Source organism: Nannospalax galili, unplaced genomic scaffold, assembly GCF_000622305.1.
Source record: "Nannospalax galili isolate Female #2095 unplaced genomic scaffold, S.galili_v1.0 scaffold347, whole genome shotgun sequence".
NCBI classification, from domain to species: Eukaryota; Metazoa; Chordata; class Mammalia; order Rodentia; family Spalacidae; genus Nannospalax; species Nannospalax galili.
This window is the reverse complement of record NW_008355793.1, coordinates 869,598-875,552: the sequence shown is the minus strand read 5'-3', so window position 1 is coordinate 875,552 and position 5,955 is coordinate 869,598.

Here is a 5,955-nt window from a genome sequence, read left to right as displayed (position 1 = left end):
CACTGACAGCAACCTTGAGGAAACTGAAGAGATGGAGTCTTAGAAGAAAAAGTGGCATCAAAATAAGATGAAGAACCATTGGGGAAAAATTATGATAGATAATGACTTAGGTGTGTAGCGTGTAACAATGATTATTGTAAGAAACAATGAAAAGATTGTTTTAAAGTTTAGTGTGTGGATATACAACACTTCAAACATACCAGCTTGGGATATGAGATAAGCTTAGTTAGACTTACTATGCTTGAAGACTGCAATTGAAACTCCTGAGCTACAAAGGTAGCAGCAAAGATGAGTAAGTTCCTAGAAAAACACCATCAGATCTAGAGCCAAAACATCACATTGAGGTGAAGATTGATTTCATGCTCTGATACAAAATACTGATAACTAGTAAAACTGACCTTTAATTGCCTAATTTTGTATTTATGTTTAGCATATTTATAGGTGTAGTAAGTGTAGCAAGTTTAATCAACACACGCAGCAAGACAGTCTCCACATCTGCATGGTACTGTTGACATTTGTGTAGACCGTAGGCATTTTCAGTGGAGTTCACTGAGCTGAAATCTGCTGTTTGCCTTGACAGAAGCTGACAGTGCCCACACACTGAGTTTTTCACCAGCTCTTTCCCATGACAGCATGGATTTCCACTTAAAAACACTATCGTTCTGCCAGTTGATTTTCATGAAAAGAAAAATATATATGAATTCTTGTATTATTTTGTAAGTCAGTTGAATGTTGCAAGTTCTCTTCAATAGCGATAATGCTGGAATAACAGGCAATCCCAGGTCCCAATCTTGTTAAGATCCTAGAAATGTGCTTTGAATTCAGAAGTTCTTGTTTTCTCTTAATAAATACTAGATACGTGGGCCTCTGACTCAAATATAACTTGATTTTCTTATGGGAATTGAGAAAGAAGAGGCAGTGGTTTGAGGATGCCTCACAGAATTTCTTTTAAATAGATGGTGATTGAAACACAGGCTTAGGGTAGGAGAAAGAGATCATAAAAAAGTTGATATTCTGAAAAGATAGCATGCAATTCAGAAATGGGGGATTTAGATGAGATTAAAGAGAAGATTTTATGAAACAGGTCAGCAGGCAGCGGTGTAAAAGCAAGTGATTCTCTTTGCTATTCTGTAGCTTTTGATGTGTTTATTAACAGATGTCTTCATGCTGATTACTTGAGGTGCCTACTGTTCATGTGGGTATGGAAGTTGTTTATAAGCTGTAGGAAGATATGTATGCTATTCTGACTTCCTTCTGTGAAAAAGTTTCTTGAGATATTTATATGTTCAAACTTATCACTGTGTATCTCAAATATAACCCTCCTGTATATGTTTTTACTTTCTAAGTGGGTTCTGACATTAATTTTCTTAAAAAAAGATAAATTTGTTTTTATTGCTGAACTTATTAAGCAAAACCATCTAGATTTTTTTTTTGATGCTCAATAAACCTTGATTGACAGCTTGATTCTCACCTCCAAAGTTTGAACATTTAATTTCAACATTTTTCCCTAATCTTTGCATAAAATTAATGTGTATGAGACAAATTAAAATTTTGATTACTTATGTGAATTGTCTTAATATTAGATGTCTTTAGGTTTGGGGAAATTTTATTTTGCTGGCATTTTTTGCAAGAGGTTTTCATTTATCAAAGAAATAATTCCTCTAACTTTCCATTTCATTTACAAATTTACAGCGTAAGCTCATTTCTTCCTAGGCAGGAATTTTATAGAACATATCTCCAGCTTCTCTAGTTGCCCATTTAATGTCAGATCCCCCAATTGCAGTTTAATATCTTTGTAGTGCAGCTGAGTGGACTGCAAGTTCTTTTCCCCATTTATTTTTGCATAAAGATGGTCTTTAGAGGTTTGTGTATAACAGTAAAAAAGTAACTCATATGCCCAACTAGACAAGACGTCTCAATAAATTTTGACACATTAATGGAAAGTCCTGTTAGATAGATATTATTTTTATTTAATTGTTTCTTTAAGTTTATGCTGGCCTCATAAAACAGAGTGGAAAACATTCCTCCATTATTTTCTATTTTAGAGAAGAATTTACATGAGATTTCTTCCTATTTCTTACATGACATTAATAAATGTAAATGAATCCATCTGAATTTGGGACTTTCTTTGTGGGAAGATTAAAAAAAATGCAGGCACAAGACAGTGTTACTCATGATGTGCAGCTCAAGAGTCACTAAAATACAACGTGTGGAAGGAGATCTAGGTCCTCTCCTAATATTCCAAGCCATTGAGTAGAGCTATAATTTATTCAGTCTAACCACAGAGTTTGTAATCATTTTTCCTAGTTGCTTTTGTTTGGTTATACTCATGAGATTCACCCAGATTTTTGTAAGAACTCTACATCTTTTCGTTATTCATAATATTCCTTTCTTATACTTCTAACGACCATGGAGTCAGGATTGCGGAGCCCTCTTCTTTTTCTGTTTTGAGAGTTTCATGGGTGAGTACTGCATTTGCATCATTTCCATGCCTCCGTTTCCCCCTCCAACTCTCCTATGCTCCCTCCTGTTTTCAATTTTGTGACCTCTTATATTATTTTTGGGTTTTTGCGCACACACACACCCATACACACACACACACACACACACACACACACACACACACACACACTGAGTTCAGTTAGTTCACTTCTCTGTGCATGTGTTTGTTGCTGACCAGTTGGGATTGAATAACCTATCAGGGAACTGTTCATTGGAAAAAAAAAATTGTTTCTCCTACTCTCAGAAGCCATTGATTGCCTGAAGCTCTCTTACTCAATAGGACATAATTCATGGCTGATACTGTAAAGTTAGTCAAATGCCTGTGACCACAGAGGTCATAGACCCCAGCTAGAAGAGAACTTGTTACTGCCACTATCCTATCCTAAAAGTAATATAATTTCTTATTATTTTCTAAGTACTCATCCTTTTATTTACATATCAAGTATAGCTCTCACAGCATCAAAGAAGCTTCTTTTTTCAACAGATGGAGACTATTACAAAGTTTCACAACTGGTCAAAATGCAAAGAATAATTGACCTGGCGTGCCCAGCCCCCGTTGGTAAGCTTACAATGTAATCCCTTCACATAAAGCTCAGGGAATATCACAGAAGAGGAATGGAAAGTTTGAACTGCCATAGGATCAGTACGCCTGCTGCTAGACAGTATCTTCTAGGCCTGACAGGGAAGCTGCATCCATGAAATCTCAACAGTATTGCTGCCTAAACAAGACAGAAAAAATGACAAGACTAGTTGACATGTTCATACCTGGGCGAAATTTCACAAGAATATTCTGCATTATTTCCATTCTTTGAACTTGCTGAGTATGCTTTATAATCAGTATATGGTTAATTATTATTATTAATTCTTTGAGGAATAGCAATAACGTGCCTTCCATAGAACGGTATCATTCAAATGTTGTTCTATTAAATGTTATATACTGCATAGTCAATAACATTAAACATTTTTTGGCTCTTTCTCTTCTCCTTTATTCCTTCTCTTTTCTTTCTCATCTCTCTCTCATCCTCTCTTTCTGACAGCTATTAAACCCAGGAAACTAGGACATTGGACATACCAAGCAAATACTATAGCACCTATAAGCCACCTCTTTGTCTAAATCATCCACGTGTCATCTAGTTGATAGTTTTCTCTTTTCTTGCTCATTTTTAGGTTAATATTATGTATTTTTTCTTTTTCCCACAAATTAACTTAATATTTATGTCTCTCTTGCTATACTATAGCAATTTTCCTGAGATTATAATGTACAGGTAAGATAATTGGTAGATTGGTAGATTGTCCATCTTTCTGGACAATGTACACATTTTACAGCAGTGCTCCACCAAAGTATATGTGTTGTTCTTGCACTTATGTTCATCTCTCACATCCCATGAGTAAGACATTGTCTTACACAGTTAGTATAAACTTAGATTTATCTGCATATTTCACCCTTTCTGTGGCTTTAACCAACTCCAGGGAATGACGCTACTCACCAAATCTCTCAGGCCACTGCTTTACTACTGATGCTCTTTAAAACCCAGAGTACAATGCTTCAGGCTCCAGCCTTTGTCATTGTGATTCAACGGAGCCAGCATGTTTAGTAATGTTTACTTCCAACTAATGCTCCTCAGATCCAAGGGTCTTCCAAAATGTGGCTCAGCCTGCTGGACACCTGTTCTAAATTGGTAAATGCCTGTAGAATAGAGCAATTCCAAATTCTCTGGATATTTGTTTCTTCCAGATGTACTGTATATTTTATAGCTTTCTGATTCCATTAAGAAAATACATCATACATTTTGTTCAATATTTTTTTGTGCTCTTCAGGAAATTTTGTTCTTAATATCTAAGCTGCCATGATCAGAAGTCTACAATTGCCTTTTAAAATATTTTTATAAAATTTTAATTGAATTTTTGTATGTTTCATACAAAACATTTTAGTCATCATTATACCCCTCCTTCCCCATTGGTGCCCTTCCATAGATCCTCATGGATTTCATGCATTCTGTCATTTGTGTTATGGTCTTTTTTTTTTCAATTTATTTATTATTTTAATTAAAAGAAGCATTTCATTACAACAGCATTAACCTATTCAATAACATTTTTCTGAGCTAGGGTACATCTCTTTCAAAATTGACTGTATTACGCTTATATAATCTTTTACTCATTATAAACTCTATAAGACATAAAATTAAATGAGGTTCCAACGTTTAAAAAAGATCTCCACTTCGTTGTCAAAACACACAGTTTCATACAGAAAAATTCATTCCAGGGCTCTTGACATTGAGACGTTTTCACATGCATTTCTAATCTCTATATACATGACTATCACTGAGTCAAGTCGGTGTCCCCAGACATCTTTCAGTGCAAGTTCATCCACTGAGGACTAGTCAGTCTATTTGGAGTTCCTCCCTTTAAGAAGATCAGCTCTTCCTACCCAGCAATAATCAGCTACCAATAGTTCTTCAGTTAAGATTGGGGTCTGCTCCCATTTCCACAGTTCTGTGCTGAGTTTTTGTCTGTTCAAGTTTGCATGGGTCTTGTGCATGTTGACACCATTGCTGTAGGTTCATATGAGCAAGGTTTGAGGAGCCTGTAGGACTCTATTTCCATATGGTCATGCACTTTCTCCCTGCCTCTTACAATCTTTCTGCCCCTCTTCCAAAATGGTCCCAGAGCACTGGGTGCCTTGTTCATCTATGTTCTGTGAGCCTTAGTCAGGTACTAAGGCTCACAGAACATAAATTTGACTTACTCTAAGAATTATCTATTTTTTCTTGCATTCCTTAGTACCTGCCTGTCACTTGTAAGTATGAAGACAATGTTATCAAATCATTCACATGATGTGGGGGGTGGAGAGATGGCCCAGTGGATAAGAGCACAGGTTGTTCTTGAAGAAGACATAGGTTCAAATCCAAGTACCCATATGACAGCTAACAACTGTCCATAACTATAGTTCCAGGGGCACCCACTTCTGTCCTCCATGGGTAATGCACGACATGGGTGCATTTGCACACATGCAGACAATATACTAATACACAATAAAAAATAAAAATTAATTAATTAAAAAAAGAAATAGTTACTTTTAAAGTCTTTATGTTTAGAGATGAGTCCTGATGAAGACAAATAGTTGTCTCCATAGCTGTGTTTTAATAATTCAAACAATCGTATACACCAAGGATTCACTAAAGATTTTCTTAGCAAAAGCTGGATTTTAGTTTTGGAAGGAAGTTGTAATTTACATATCTTATTAATATTTCTAATACCATCAGCAAGATGCCCAATTTATATTGCCTAATAAGCAGTAAGTAGTGAATTTTAGTTAATGATTAAACTTTACACTCACATTCCAAGCTAGGCAGAAGCAAAGAAGTTTTACTTTTTATGACTACCAGTAATGCAGATAATCAGAAAAACAGTTTTATGAAAGAAGCCTGAAGACTTTACTTTAATGAAAGGGAT